Here is a 16893-nt window from a genome sequence, read left to right on the forward strand (position 1 = left end):
TAGAGACCTCCATTCTCCTGTTCTTGTTCATCCCGGAATATTCATGAATACCGTATATTTGCTAATTGAAGTGACTTTTAGTTTGCAGTATGTTTGTACTTGCAAACAAAAAGTGCGGGTTTCGGCCAATGTTCGATTTTTCGAACGGTCATTTCCCGGAAAATGAAAGATGGGAAAAAAATAATTTTTGAACATTGGAACATTCCTACAGCGTCAATAATCGAAATTACACCAATGGCTTTCGTCAAAAAAATAATTTTTACAACTTGATCGTTAATGGGTTAAGCTTCATTTCTCGGAAGCAGATGATATTGTTTGATTTGACAATTTTCAGAATTTTACAGAATTACATATTATCAAAAATCTTCTTCATTTGCCCTTCGCGTTGGTCCAAACAAAAAAATATAAAGATAAAAGTGCGACATAGAAATTTTAAAGTGATTTTTGTAACGCTGTATCTTTGCTGTAACTCATGAAAATGTGACGTAAATCATTTGAAAACTAAAAGTTTCTAGTTTGAAGAATCGTACGTACCGTTCTGAATCATATTTCGAACACTTTGTTCTAATATCTTGAAATGCTTAATGCACTGATGATATAACTATTAATATCACAATTGCTTCTTTAGTGTAATCCCTGGGTTTCACTATCACTTCATTTGAGAATTATATTTGAATTATCACATAGTAAGAAAAAAACCATCCAAAATCCAGAATCCACTCATTATCGTTTGTGTTTGACGTTTGCTTAGCGTGAGCACGTAGAATTTACTCCTGCATCAATATTTGAATTACTCTCGTGTTTCATCAGTTCTCATCATCGTTATCAAGTTACTGTGACTGCTTAGTAAGTGTTTCGCAGTTGACTATAAAATATAATCAAGTGTAATGTAATTTTCGTTCAAAAAATTACAAAATAAAGTGTCCGAAATTTGAATTCAATCTGTCCGAAATATGATTTTTTTTATAAATGGTGTCCGAAGTTTGATTCTTATTCGCTTGATTTGAAAAGCATTTTATTCGATGATTTTTTTATGTTTTCAACCAAATAGGTACCAAAGTAGAAAGCTTGAAAGCATATTGAACGAATTTGTTAAAAAATATCAAACAAATAATACCTGTGCATAAAGTTGAGATCTGTTTTTGCATCATGTGCCTCAAGCGTCCGAAAAATGATTTAGAACGGTACATAATTTTACCTGCCTGATAGACTAAAATATTGTGAAAGAAAAAGTTTACAGCTCGCTGCCAGGAGCAACACTGGTTCGAAAATTCTTGTTTTACGCTTAGACCGGTGAAGCAAATTACCATCGGGCGTGGCTTGAATTGAAATATTTCCTCTTCCCACAGTGTTTGTAAAAACAAGTGTGCATTTCGATTCCGAGAATGCCATCAATATGCGCTGGATTCGTGGGGGTATATTTCGTTTGGGCTTTCATATGAAAAGTCATTTAGGACATTGTCAATAGAAGATACTGAAAGTGAGCCCACGATCAATTGCTTAGAGAACGCACACCCATTCACTCGCCTTTCTGATAGACCCAAATAGAGGGAGATTGAACAGCAATGTTTGCTTTTTCCTCAGTGTCCGTGAAGGAATCAGTGCATGTTCACCGAGCGTTGTACACGTTAATGATCCCCAATGAATGTGCAGAACAAATGTATGGAAAAGTGTGAAAGCTTAGAATTTTCGTTAATTTTTACTCACCTTGGGTTTAGGAATCGTAATGTATAGCATATTTAACAAATCTTAGGGAATTTCCGATTCGATTGGTATGTAAATCATCCAAAAATCCGTTCGATGCAAGAGTAGTTATTCATGTTAGCTTTATTTCATAGAAACGTGGCCTGTTTTCTGATTTGGCATCCTTACTGAAAGACGTAGACCTACGTCAATAAAATCATTTTTACACTCCTATACTCGCGCACAGGTCTGTGAGACCGAGAAATCAATAATTCGTTCATTTCTCGGAAAATATCAACACTATGACTTTGCGATTCTCTCTAGCTTTGTTATTCGTCGTTCGTCATTGTTTAGCGTATCGCATGTGTTGGTAAGTAAGGGACGTGTGCTACTTTTTTAACACTTTCGGTCTGAGACACCGACGCGAGTATAGGAGTAACTTTTTTGGACAAGTGACTTTTTTCATATTCTAAAATATTGTTGAATGAAATGTATAAATTAATTTGAGTGGCGTCGAATATGTATTGAATATAATGCATAAGATCATTACAGGACTATTCTTATTTGATTTTAGTCCTTTTTATCAACGGATTGAAAGGATTCATATATTATACGTTGTTATATTCATACGTGTAAAAAACAAATTTGTGACTTTCGTATAATTGTTCGCTAAATAGAAAGGTCATACATATACACACTTGTGAAAGAAACGTGGAAAGACTTGTGGAAGAGTTGTAAACTGTCAACTATAAACTAATCGGTGGCTTATGGTTATTTTTTAGTTGCAGTTTCGGAGATATTTTTCACAATATACGGGCTCAACAATACCGACAAGTCGCAGGAAGTTCCTAGAAATCCTTTTATATCATATATATTTGTGCCCCATCAAAAAATCAGGCATTAATTCTTCAAACACCATCCTCCATTACGAAGATATTCATGATTGAATCTTCTCGTGTTTGACTGTGAATCTTTGAACTGGTTTGAATTTTTCAATAATTGTTGTACAAGTTCTGAAAAAATCTATAATAAATAGGCTGACCAAAGAGTTCAGGAATAAAAATAGGGCAAGAAACCCAAAAAAGTAACATAATGACATGTTTTTCTAAGAATTTTAGTATATAAAAAAACCGAGAATATAGTAAAGTCTGCTTCATTTAATATTGGAACAAATTCTTTTGCTCATTGTGGCGCTCCTAGTGGACGGATTTGGAAACTTTTTTCACCCACGTGTCGGGAAATTCATTACCTTTCACCATGTATTTATGTCATAACACCAAACGATAGCATTTTGTAAACAACCGCCATGGAAGCCGAACGGAGAGATAAAATTGTGCACAGTTTTCTTGAAAATCCATTGTTGTCGGCATCTAAGCTAGCTAAACAGCTTAAAATGCCCAGAAATACCGTATGGCGTGTTATCAAGCAGTACAAGGAAACATTGACGACGGCTCGGAAGCCGCATTCGAAGCGTCGGGGTGGAACTGTCGACCGGAAACTGCGTGGGAAAGTCATCAAGGCCGTCAAGAGGAATCCCAATCTTTCAGACCGCGATTTGGCCAATAAGTTCCAGGCCGCTCACAGTACGGTGCGACGAATTCGTCTCCGGGAAGGAATAAGGTCATTCCGAGCCAGCAAACAGCCAAATCGGACGCTGAAGCAGAACAATGTGGCCAGAATCCGTGCTCGAAAGCTGTACGACCAAGTGCTGACCAAGTTCGACGGATGTATTCTGATGGACGATGAGACCTACGTGAAGGCGGACTTTGGGCAAATCCCAGGTCAAAAATTTTATTTGGCGACGGCTCGGGGGGATGTACCTGCAAAATTTAAGTTCGTGTTTGCGGATAAATTCGCCCGCAAGTACATGATTTGGCAGGGGATATGCAGTTGTGGACAGAAAACCAAAGTCTTTCTCACTGACAAGACAATGACATCAGAAGTCTACAAAAAAGAGTGCCTACAGAAACGGATTTTGCCGTTTATTCGTGCCTACGACCGTCCAGTAATGTTTTGGCCGGACATCGCAAGCTGCCATTACAGCAAAACGGTTATGGAATGGTACGCAACGAACGGGGTCAGCGTAATACCGAAGGACCTCAACCCCCCAAACTGCCCCCAGTTCCGGCCGATAGAGAAATACTGGGCAATCGCGAAGCGGAGGCTTAAGGCAAAGGGAAAACTTGTTAGGAACATGACTCAAATGAAGAACTGGTGGAATCAAATCGCCAAAACGGTGGACGAAAAGGGTGTGCGCCACCTAATGTGCCGTATTACGGGAAAAGTACGAGAATTTCTTCGAAACAGCAATGAATAATTTTTTTAAATTTTTTTTTTATGAAAGAGTAAAGAAAATGCTACATTTGTATGAAAAACAAATTATGAATTCGTTATTAAATGACTGAACTACACGCAATTGTTTGTGTTCCAATATTAAATGAAGCAGACTTTACTTGCTTCGCTCTCTATAACAAAGGAATATTCAGATGCTGAAGTGACTTTGCGAAGGAGATTATGATTGGACATTCCATAAATTGGTTTTCCTTTTCTGAAAAATATTTGCACACAACCATTTACAACGGGTTTTATCTAATTAATTATAATTCCCGTGATCCATTTGAACGTGTGCTCCCGTGGCCGAGTGGTCAGCATCCCACATTATCATGCCGAGGGTTCGGGTTCGATTCCGTTCTGGCCGGGGGATTTTTCGTCAAAGAAATTTCTTCCGACTTGCACTGTGGTAACGCATATACATTTAGAGCGTGTTATTCGGCATAGGACATTTTCGACGTAACCACCCTTTTCTTTCGATAAGCGTTTTAAACGATGAACAAAATTATTCATGCACAACTCTAACAACACGACTTCGATGCTGTTGAAAATCCGAGTTATTTCTTCTCTAGTTCCTCCAAATTTTGTGGCTTAATAACATAGCAACGGTCCTTCACGTACCCCCAGAGGATGTAATCGACGACGAGAAATATTGAAATTCTTTCCCTAAGAGGACAAAATTTCATTAGGGCTCCGGTTGCTCGAGTAATACGATTTCACTAAAAATACACGTTCTTGTAAATTGTACATCTTGACACTAAAAACCGTCTGATCAGACTGAACGAGTAGGCGAATATTATTGACCCGAAGTGGGAAATGCAGTGTTACCATCGACGGAGCGAAAAAAAAATTATAAGGGGCTATTCGATTTTTTTTGCGTGAGCGTTTAATCTGAGAGACCCCGTATTTTAATGTGATGTTTTTATATATATAAAAAAAAAAATTTTGTCGCTTCAGACACTTATGCGGTTATTCAAATAACATAAGACATTAATGCAAACAGTAGTTATGATACTTATGAACAATATTTTCCATCACAACAAAGTGTTACAATGGGTAAATTCTGCTGTTATGATTTTTGTCCCATTTTTGTGCGTTGTCTTGTGTGGGTGAATACTTTGTTTGATACTGAGTACCGTCATCTCTTACTCATAGGAACACCGTATTGATTCGAGAACAGGTTCACTGGACACCAAGCTTCGTTTAAGAAAAGTATAAACTGATACTTGGTTGAATATAACATAAGATTAGCATGGTTTCTTGCTGTGGTGGCTGAGAGCAGACAAACGACCACATTTCAAAATTTTGTTATTTATGAAGGTTATACAGTGTTATGCATGGAAAAGCCCTTCTTTTTTGTGTTTAAAAACTTCTATCAATTTCTGGGCTATTTCATTTCGTTAATTACATTGGAATCCGTTTAACAATTCCCAAACCGACAACCAAACCGCTTAGGAACCAACACACTCGATAGTTGCAGCGCGATCGTTATTTTTTTTTCCTTCCGAGAGCGTTGCGTGACTTATGCGCCACCCTTAGTTAGCACCGCTATCTATACTCATAGGAGCACCGTATTGTTTCGTGAACATGTTCACTAGATATCAAACTTCGTTTAGGGAAAGCATAAACTGATACTTTTTTGTAATCGTTTATTTTTACTCGCTCAGTTACATATGCTAAAAGGATCCAAACTCCTAACTGTATTGTTACAAGTATATATAAACATTTTTCCTTAATTCTAATGTTAATAATGTAGAAAAACCGATTACTCGCGGTCTACTCGAGTTTAGAAGGGTGACATATTTTCTTCAGGAACAGGAAGCGATATAAGGATATACAGGCAAACCTTTTTTGTGCGGGGGTTAGGAACCTCACAGAAAAGTCGCATAAAAAAAACATCGTGCAAAACTTCACCAGCAGCCTTAAAAAATCGTGTTCGGTACACATTTAGAAAAAAACTTTTTTTGTGCGGTAGATAGGGACCGCATAAAAAAAGATTCCCCCAAGAAAATAACTCAAATCCACGCCATTCACCGTTCAATTTCCTTTTGTTTCCCTGCTTTGCGATGGGACACTTTGCCTTTTCGGTTGCGCGTGGCTGTTTTGTGCTCTTATTTGCATGTCGAAACGTTCTGCTGTTAGAAATCATGTTATGCAAAAACTTAGAGCATTTGATGAGAGGAGGGGAATGATTTCAGAAGTGGATAATTGAGACGCAAATATGCTTTTTTCGCACTGAAATGCATATAAACCATCGAAAAAACTAAATGGACGATAATTTCGTCAAATATGCTTCTTTTCATACACCGCACAAAAAAAACCGCACAAAAACAGGTTTTATTGTATTGAAAATGTTCACACTAAACTGACACTTGGTTGTGTTTGAGTAAAATATAAGATGAGAGCAGACAAACGACGAAGAAAGAGTTAAACGAAGCAAAAGAAAGGCAATTTTACACGAGAAGCTTATGACTTGTTTTGAGTCTTTTTCAATAAGTTTATATCCCACTGCTAACAAAATCGAATGTTATGGGACAAAAATAAGGAATCGATCGCGATCACATTTGGTGGTCATTAAATTCTGAGCAGTATCCCTACTTTGTAAGGTTTGCTAGAGTTAATATTGATTTAAATTTGGAAAACAAATCTGGCATGGCAGTAATAAAAAAAATTTTAATTGTGTATGAATGATGCTAATGAGCTTTTTTGTTATGCTTTATCTTGTGTTAATAAGAGTGTTAGTAAGAAATTATTTATAATTCGTAATATCCGGTATATATTGGCAAGATAGGCCGGATACCGGATAGTTACCGGATATCCATTACATCTCTTATTTAAATCCATTAAAATAAGTTTTAACAACATTTTCAGTAAAATGTCTGGCGTTTTCCTGTTGAAAAATTCGACTGCTATAATCTCTTCACTCATCTTAGTCTTTTTTTTTCTTTAGCTACTTTCAATTAGTTGTCTTCGGTAAGCATCGTCAATGATATATCCAAACTAGCTTTGACAGAAAAGGTATCATTCTTGGCAGAAAACATGCTTTTTCTTGTGTGTTGAAATGTTTGTATGTCTCTAGTGGACCTCTCATTCTCTCAGACTGAATGTCAGCTTGGAATTGTACCCAAAAAAATCCCAACTGATGCCAAGTATGGTTTGAACCAATACCGGCTGGGTTGTAATGTTGTTCCACATATCCACGCTATCCACATAACCACTGATGCTGTCATACCAATGCACGCGAATATCACACCAGATTATAAAATGAATCTTAATGGATCTTAAAAGTATTCACGGTAAGTGTTCTCTGAGAGTAAAACAGAAATCGTAAACAATGGGAACCTTGAAACCATTCACGAAGGGCGCCGTGTATATCTGGCAGTCACGTGGTGCATGACGTTTGAAGGGATCGTGTTTGTTTGCAAAGTGTTTCTTTTTTTGCCCTCTTGTATTGCTATTTTATTGCTATATAATATACATTATACACAAATTCGCCTCCTCTCGTTTGAATGAATTCTGTACCAATATAGGTGTATAGCACATTTTTTGTTACTTTAAAGCCCTGAGACGAACCAGCCCAGGAGGCTGAAAGTCTCAAAAATAAAGAATAAAAAAAAAAATTACTTTTAAGATGTGCTTTAAATTTATTTTGGATGTAGCTATCATAGCATTTAAAATGTAATTACTGAACCAAATTCCATTCACAAATTGCATGACTATGAGGTCCTCATGTAAGAGAGTTCTCATAATTATCAAGAATATGCTCGTTGATGAAATAAAGAGCCAAATCTGAATCCAATCCAATTCAATCCAAGTTATTTAACCTGTTATGGAAGTCAAAAAAATAGTTCGATTGTGGTCCTAAATATTTTTGGATCATCTCCATTGCAACGAATTATGTTAGGAGATGAAAAAAACATATCAGGATGAGAAAAACCTGGGGCTTGAATTTTATTGAAATTGAGAACAAAATTTGGGTCATTTGGTGTTAGAAGATCAATCAAAGAACACCCTCCAAAATGGAACTGAGTAGACTCATTATTTACACAAAACAACCCATAAAATTTCTAGAACTTCACAGAACCGAGTTGTTTTAACACAAGCTTTTCTCAAAGGGCCTGGCCGGGTGAGGGAGTAAAAAGTGCCCCAAACCAAATCACTAACTGTAAGGCAAATATTGAAAATAGGAATTTTTGGCGGTTTTTTTTAATCCCTATGTGGATTAACATAGGATTTATAGTGAAAAACGTACTTTTTCGTTTATTTCACGCCATCCTCAAAAGCTTTGAGATAAAAATTTGAAAAAAATACTGAATGTTTTAACAACATTTTCGTTTCTTACTACGGTGTATCAAGAAAAATTATCAAAACTTTAAGTACTAAAAATATTGAAATTTGGATTTTTTTTATTTAGAGATTCAGTATTACTCTAATTCTTATTTAAATGTGTTTCTACGGCTTTTCTAGATATGTATGTTTTTTTTCAGTTTTTTTTCAGTGTTGCGCGATATTTTTTTTTATATTTCCAGAGGGTCTGGCTGGGTAAGGGAGTAAAAAATGCCCCCAAACCAAATCACCAGCTGTATGGAAAATATTGTATAGGGTACTAAATAAAAAAAATTGGCAGTAGTACCATATATTTGAGTCCTTATATGGTACACCATAGGATCTATGGTGAAAAATTCACCTTTCGGTTTTTTTGACGGCATTCTCAATAGCCTTGAGACAAAAATAAAAAAATAAAAATACTGAAGGTATCTTACTAAGGTATCAGAGAAGAAGCAGTTTTCGACTGAAAATCTCTTTCATAAAGAAAGAAAAAAAATTTTACTAAGGTGTATCGATGAATATCTTCAAACATTTTTTTCATCAAACAATCTAATAATAAAAAAAAATTAAATACGCGGTACAAAAAAAATTTATATATTTTCTGGCATTTTGAAATTTTGAAAAAAATATAACATCGAGACCCATTTCTGCTCTAATTTTTATTTAAATGCGTTCGTATGTGTCTTTTTTTCTACATGTGGCGTAATTTTTTCCTGAATTTTAAACAGCATTGCGAGACACAAAAAAATTTGTCTTCATCGTCTGCATTATTATTTTTATTTTCTTGAAATCGATTATTATATTGAATCGTGGTTTTCAATTGAAAGATTAAAATAAAAAAAATTTAATTTGGATTTTTGAAGTGTTCTTCTTATTAATTCGACTGATCTTTCCACAAGGACTTTATTTTTTCTCAAAGAGCTCTATCGTACTGCTGATTCCTATGAATTTGGTAATCCATCTAAATCCAATGTAAAGATAATGTCATATATTTCAAGATATGAGAAAAAAAACTTCATTCAGCGCAATGCTCTAAATATACCGACAAAATTTAGACTTATAAAAAAACAAAATTTAAATAAATATAAATGGGTCTCTAAATTCAAAATAAATTAGAAACGCCCAAAGGACAAGAAAAAACATTTTTTTCGCGCAATCCTCTTAGAAATTCAAGAAAAAATGACGCTACATGTGGAAAAAAACAACACATACGAACGCATTTGAATAAAAATTAGAGTTAAAGTGGGTCTCAAAGAAATATTTTTTTTCAAAATTTCGAAATGCCTAAAAATATAAATATTTTTTTTTGTTCCGCGAAAAACACTCTAAATTTTTTTAAAAAGATCACATATACCTAAAATAGACGTAGGAATTTCTAAATAAAAAAAAAAGTTTTTCAAAATTTCAATATTGTTTTTAGTACAGGTTGGACTTGATTATCCGGGATTCGATTATCCGGAATTTTAGACTCGATTATCCGGAGTATTTTATTTTTGATTTTCGGAAATTTTGAATAATTTGTACAATAATTCTATATTGAATAGCAAATATGGGTATCAAAAGAAAGAGCTTGACTAGTAGAATACAGTTATTTATGAAAAATGCAAATCCAAGATGGCGGCCACTACAAAATGGCGGATTACATATTTTCTCAGAACCCCATCAATATGGGTATCAAAGGAAAGGGCTTGACTAGTAGAACACAGTAATTTATGAAAAATGCAAATACAAGATGGCGGCCACTACAAAATGGCGGATTTCATATTTTCTCAGAACCCCATCAATATGGGTATCAAATGAAAGGGCTTGACTAGTAGAACACAGTTATTTATGAAAAATGCCCAAAAATGTATCAAAAGAAAGTTCTCGACTAGTAGAACATAGCAGATAATGAAAAATCCAATTTCAAAACAACTAATAATTTTTTGAATAATTTCATTCAGCTTGATCTGTTTCTATGTATGTTTGAATATTTGTTGGGTTGTCCCACATTAATAGAAAATTGACCCCGTTCCTGTTGAATGATTGATCTGAAATTCGGAACATACATGTAATACTGTCATTATAAAACTGCGTATTCCATGATCTTGAAAAATTCAATTTGGCTGCCACAAAAAAAAATGGCTGAATGGCTTGATTTGGAGAATACACTACACTATGAACAAAATAATTTCGAAAGGGTCGTCGCCACAAAATGATCGTCTATGTATTTTTTGCAATCCCCTCAATATTGGTATCAAATGAAATGATTTGACTAATAGAACACAGTACAGGTCGGACTCGATTATATACAGACTCGATTACATGTGATTCGATTATATACAATTTTGGACACGATTAAATTCAGTTTGTATTTTTTTTTTATATTTCAAATATGGCTTATTTCATGAATAAATGTAACCTTTCAACGTTAAGGTTTAAGTGGCTATTACATGTACAGTGGGGTAAAAATCGTGATTTTTGAAAATTTTGCTTGAATTTTCTCCAGGAATTGTTTATATCGATATTGCAGCCAAATTACGAATGATAGAAGTTGTGCGTCAAAGAACAAATTGTGGAGCGGTAAAAGAACTTCATTTTAATTGATAGAAGCAATCTAGTTTAATATAAATTTTGAGGACAAAATTAATAATAACACATTAAAAATTATTAACTTTTAAGTGTTTCACTTACAAAATGTTATTAAAATTAACTAATTTAGCTGTTCCACTACCATATGCTGTACTAAATTTTCTTATCTTTCAAATAAAAGCATCAGAATCGTCTTCCGTAGCGTACTTTCCAATGTAGAGCCAGTTTAAAGCAACAGAGTCCGAAACAAAAAAAAATTCTGTAACTCTGTCATTGTTGAAATTCGAACATATGCGCAGGAGGATTTTTTTCATCAAATATGATCGTCTATCACCTCCCGAGAGAATCTGGATAAATTATTTTTTTTTCATGTGAGAAAGGTGTTTTCTGACTTGAAGGTGATGAATCAAAAACCAAATTCCTCTTTTATTTTCAAAAAACAAAAAATACATGCAAAAAAACCAATCACACCAAGCACCATTTTTTTGTGATTCACTCGAACCTAAATGAATAGTTATTCTGTACGGCTATTGTTACTATTCTTAGCAATAATCCAGTAGAATACGTTGGGATTTAAGTGTACATGAGTCATATGGTCAAAAGCGATTTTTAACTAAACATGATTCAACCAGATGCGCACTCGAGCCACGAGTCGAGTGCCTTGAAAACGAACGCACCTTCCACGGATCCGTAAAGGGAAAACAAACTCCCGAATCCCAATAGGTAAAGTTCGCTCAGCGTGAGATATTTTTTTCAGCGCAATGTCCCATTTTGTTTCCCTCGTTCGTTTATATCTCCGCGCATTCATAAACACATCCTCAAATTCGCTTGGTTCGCCTTCCTGTTTTTTTCTCCTTTCTATTCCGTCGATGAAAGACGAATCTGTAGTGTTGTTGTGCCTTTCTGTTTTTTTATTCGTTTTTATTCGGTAAACTGAACAAAAGCTAGCGCTCTTACCGTTGAAGCTCTGCACTCACCATTCATGAAAATCTAATAAAAAAAGCTTTTACCGTGGTCGTTCATGTCCATATTTGGGAGAAAAACTTCACCTTGTTTGTGTGTACCTGCTGCTCTGCTGCGTGATCCCTATCCAAGTAAGAATGTATCAATGAAAAGTGTAGCTCTTCGACGGTGTTTCGAACGAAAGGGGAGTCAATTTGATTGTTTGCACTTGTTGTTCAGGGTTTTCATCGGAGCTATAAACTGAGACAAATAAACGTAATATATTTGGGAAAAATTTTCACCTTCAATCAAATCCCGAAAAGACTGCCGCTGAACGGTGTCGAAACGGAAAGCCTTCCCCGATTGAGGGGCAAATCCGGTTTAATAAAGGTGGTAGCCGGGATGCCTCCCACCTTTTTATCACCCAACTCGGGGAAGTTATGCTGAGCTGTATATTATATAGAAAAGTGGAATTTGTTGATCCGCGCGATGGAATGCCACCGCATTCCTATGGGTCAGTGTAAAAATGAAGGGCCAGGAGTCAGTGGAGAATCTACCACGGAAGTAGCAGGAAGTGGGAGGAATGCCGGTGGTATAACTTTGCACGTTACACGCGCGCTGAAGTTTGAACCCCGAACGATGTTGCATTCACTAATGAATGAAAGCGGAGATCAAGGCAGGGAATCGGGGAAGAATATAGGGTCGGGGAACGTAGTCCATTGGGAGGGATAAAGCTGGTTGTGTTGAGAAAGAGAGAGAATGAGCAGAAGTGGCAGCAGCTGCAAAATTCTGTACTATTTTGCTAACTTCGGAAACTTTTTCCTGGCTCTCATAATCCACGCTAGTAGTAGCTACAGTGACTCGCGTAGAAACGGGTTCGCTTGATTACATCGCTCTAGACAGACATATGAATAATAAGAATTTTTTATGCTTCATTTTTAAGGTCTACGACTTTCAAGCAAAAAAGTCTTCTATAATATTTTTCCAGTTTTCTCGTCATGATTTATTTTTTAGAAGATTCTTATGGGAAATTGGATTTTTTAAATTAGTCTAGAGCCGTTGTGGTTGATTGACGTGAGAAAAAAATTGAAATATACGGGAAATTTAAATTTTCGTATAGATTTTACTCAAATCTGGTCCTCTACACGAAATCTACAAAGTTTAGAATTTTTCTTTGTGTAACTTGTTAATTCAGTGTCAGTTTGATGTCAATAGCAGTGCCATCTTAGTGTCAGATCGGAATATTATTTAGTGATATATTATGTACTATGAATTTAATTGATTCGCGATTTCGGCTTACGGCATACGATTGTCCCCTTTCTTGAATCGTTTCAAAAGGGCACTTTTCGATGAAGTGGGTACAACTCCTTTCGCCACTGCGCGTCACTGTAGCGGCTGCGGCGAGCTCATTTAAGCTGACAGTTTATGTGCCAAAGGGGCTGACAGAGGGAAACTGGGCGAAGGCGTGGGTGTGTAAGGCAAGGTGGAACGCGAAGGTATCTGTTCTTCGCAGCAGTTGTGCAGGTAGAGCACTTTCCCTCTCCCGACTAAGTGGCGGTAGTGATGCACTTATTAAATTACCGCCGTTTTGCTCCCCCGGGTAGACTCTTGAATGGTTGGTGGGGGATGTGAAGTAGTACTTCTTTAGTTTTATTCTCTGCTAATTGCGAAGAATGCACCACTGCGGATAAGGTAATGTGTTATCGCTCTAATGGAAGCAAGTTAGGGAAGAGCCGTGTTAAATTTGCTCATTGAAAAGGGAGAAAAGCTTCTGGCGTTTGAGAAAATGTGGATATAGTCCGAAAGTTCTAATATTGGAATGAGAAATGGTGTATTACCAGAAATCGCCTTTGCAATGTGAGCTGAATTTAAATTAATAAACTGAAATATGCAACCAAATTATCATCCATTCGGCATTGAATGTTAAAATGTTATGAAAAAATTAAAGAAGAAAATAACAAAGAATATTTTGAAATTGATAAACTCATTAAATTTGAACAAAAGCCGTAATAATAGTAAAAATAGTAAATGAATAAAAATCCATAAAGCGAGCATCGTGAGTATCGTTCTGTTGTTACTGTGAACGTCGTTTTTCTCGGCTTTTTTATTGAACTTCTCTACACAATGTTTGGGTTGCGTGCCGAACTCATCAATCTATGCCTTGACTCCAGTTGTGGAGCATTAGGTAAATGCTGTATCGATTCTGGAGATTCTGACCAAAAAAGACTACAAAGTTCCTTCGCCTCGAGCGTTACAAAATAACAAAATAAATTGGAGATTAGTTCAAGACTGAACTTTCGTACTTGAAAACGTGGATGTTCAAAAGTATTTACATCAGAGAATCAATTTTGGGTGGGAGGAAGTTCGCTGGGTCAGCTAGTAAGGTATAAGAAAGTCAAATCAACTGAATAATCTATGCATCATAGAAAAAATTGAAAGCAGACACCGACAGGAATGTCTAAACTTCAGAACGTCTGATGATATGATGATATGTATGATAATATCTAAATTGCATTATCGATATGCCAAAATATTAACAGAAGACACAGTACAACCTTAAACAAACCGAGAAAAAGTATTGAAACAAGTCTAAGTAAGTACCAAGAAGAAATATCAGCTCTTTATACTGAGTTGATCTTTCTTCTAGAAAAGATTTGGTTAAGTGATCTGTCATCGAAACGAAAGGTACATTAAGCAAATAAGAGCGTTCTAGTGACAGTTGGAATACTGAAATAAGACAATAATAATAAATACAAAAATACGTAAAAAAAGCGAAATATGTAAATAAATTATCTAAGCACAAAACAATATGATAAAATACAATCCCAGTAAAAATAAGAGTCGAGCAAAAGATACAAGATATTATATAAAAGAGATATATTATATATAATATTGAGCAAAATTAAAAATCAAACAAAAGTGAAAAATAACAAAAACGGAAAACCGAGCAATCGAAACATCGAGAAATAGAAAAATAAAAAATTAGAACACAAAAGTGAAAATTTAACGAAAGTAACAGTCGAGCAAAACTAGAAGTCGGAAAACAGAAAATCAGAAAAGCAAAGAAACAGAGAAGACGAGAAGAAGAGAAAAGAAAAAGAGAAGAAGCAGAGAGGTAGAGAAGCAGAGAATCAGAATATCTAAGAAGCAGAAAAAAGAAGGAGTAAAGAATCAAATTAAGTCAAAGTCGAGTTGATTGAAAAGTTGGCCAAAGGTAAGAGTCGAGTAAAAGTCGAGCAGAAAATCATAAAAAACAAGGAAGAAGGGAGGCGGAGAACAAGAGAGGAGAAAAAGGGAAGAAGAGAGGAATAGAGAAGAAGCGGAGAGGTAGAGAAGCATAGAATCAGAATATTAAAGAAGTAGAGAATCAAATTAAGTAACAGTCGAACTAATTGAAAAGTTGTACTAAGACAAGAGTCGTGTAAAAGAAAAAGTCGAGAAAACATAAGAGGCAAATGAAAGTAAAAGTCGAGCAGAAGTGAAAGTCGAGCTAAAATTATAGTTGAGCAAAAATTTAAGTCGAGCAAAAGTAACAGTCGAACACAACAAACCCTTTATGCTCCATTCTTATAGGCAATCAATTGTTTCGTACCAAATGACCCATGCGCAAGCACTTCAATATTTACTCTTACCACAAATCGTTCTACAAACATAATTTCAATACAGCGCGGACTCGATTATATACAGTTTTTGATTTCATTTCACTGTATATAATCGAATCCTGTATATAATCGAGTCAAAAAAAAATGTTTTTGCATGTATTTTTTTCCCCTTATTGTCAGAAAACTGTTATAGAACTTTTTTTGTTTCGGACTCTGTTGCCTCAAACTGGCTCTACATTAACAAGTACGCTACGGAAGACGGTTTTGATGCTTTCATTTGAAAGATGAGAAAATTTAGTACATGATATATTAGTGGAACTATTAAATTAGTGGTTTTAAATAACATTTTGGAAGTAAAAAACTTAAAATTTAATAATTTTTAATGTGTTATTATTAACATTATTCTAAAAATTTATATTAAATTAAATTGTTTCTTTCAATTATATTGAAGCTCTTCAACCGCTCTACAATTTGTTCTTTGACGCCCAGCTTCTATGTTTCTCAATTTGGCTGAAATATCGATACAAACAATTTCTGGTGAAAATTCAATCAAAATATTTCAAAAATCGCGATTTTTACCCCACTGTACATGTAATAGACACTAAAACTTCACTTTAATGTTGGAAGGTTCCATTTCTTCTTGAAATGAGCCATATTTAAAGAATATAAAAAAATATTTTTTTTCCAAACTGTATATAATCGAGTCTGTACATAATGAAGTCAGACCTGTAATTGTTTCCCCCACAATTTATTTATCACTGATGAAATCCAGAGAAGAGAAGAGAAGAGAAGAGAAGAGAAGAGAAGGAAGGGAAGGGAAGGGAGAGAGGGAAGGGAAGGGAAGAGAAGAAGAGAAGGGAAGGGAAGAGAAGAAGAGAAGGGAAGGGAAGAGAAGAAGAGAAGGGAAGGGAAGAGAAGAAGAGAAGGGAAGGGAAGAGAAGAAGAGAAGGAAGGGAAGAGAAGAAGAGAAGGGAAGAGAAGAAGAGAAGGGAAGAGAAGAAGAGAAGGGAAGAGAAGAGAGAAGGGAAGAGAAGAAGAGAAGGGAAGAGAAGAAGAAGAGAAGGAAGAGAAGAAGAGAAGGGAAGAGAAGAAGAGAAGGGAAGAGAAGAAGAGAAGGGAAGAGAAGAAGAGAAGGGAAGAGAAGAAGAGAAGGGGAAGAGAAGAAGAGAAGGGGAAGAGAAGAAGAGAAGGAAGAGAAGAAGAGAAGGGAAGAGAAGAAGAGAAGGGAAGAGAAGAAGAGAAGGGAAGAGAAGAAGAGAAGGGAAGAGAAGAAGAGAAGGGAATAGAAGAAGAGAAGGGAAGAGAAGAAGAGAAGGGAAGAGAAGAAGAGAAGGGGAAGAGAAGAAGAGAAGGGAAGAGAAGAAGAGAAGGGAAGAGAAGAAGAGAAGAAGAGAAGAGAGAAGAGAAGAGAAGAGAGAAGAGAAGAGAGAAGAGA

General features: G+C 35.6%; 1 protein-coding gene across 6 annotated transcripts in view; it reads left to right on the plus strand.

The window, feature by feature from the left end:
• The window catches only part of LOC129779897 (low-density lipoprotein receptor), an 839868-nt gene that overhangs the window by 401357 nt on the left and 421618 nt on the right, over positions 1 to 16893 (plus strand). The window lies entirely within an intron of this gene.

The sequence above is a fragment of the Toxorhynchites rutilus genome, chromosome 3, assembly GCF_029784135.1.
Source record: "Toxorhynchites rutilus septentrionalis strain SRP chromosome 3, ASM2978413v1, whole genome shotgun sequence".
NCBI classification, from domain to species: Eukaryota; Metazoa; Arthropoda; class Insecta; order Diptera; family Culicidae; genus Toxorhynchites; species Toxorhynchites rutilus.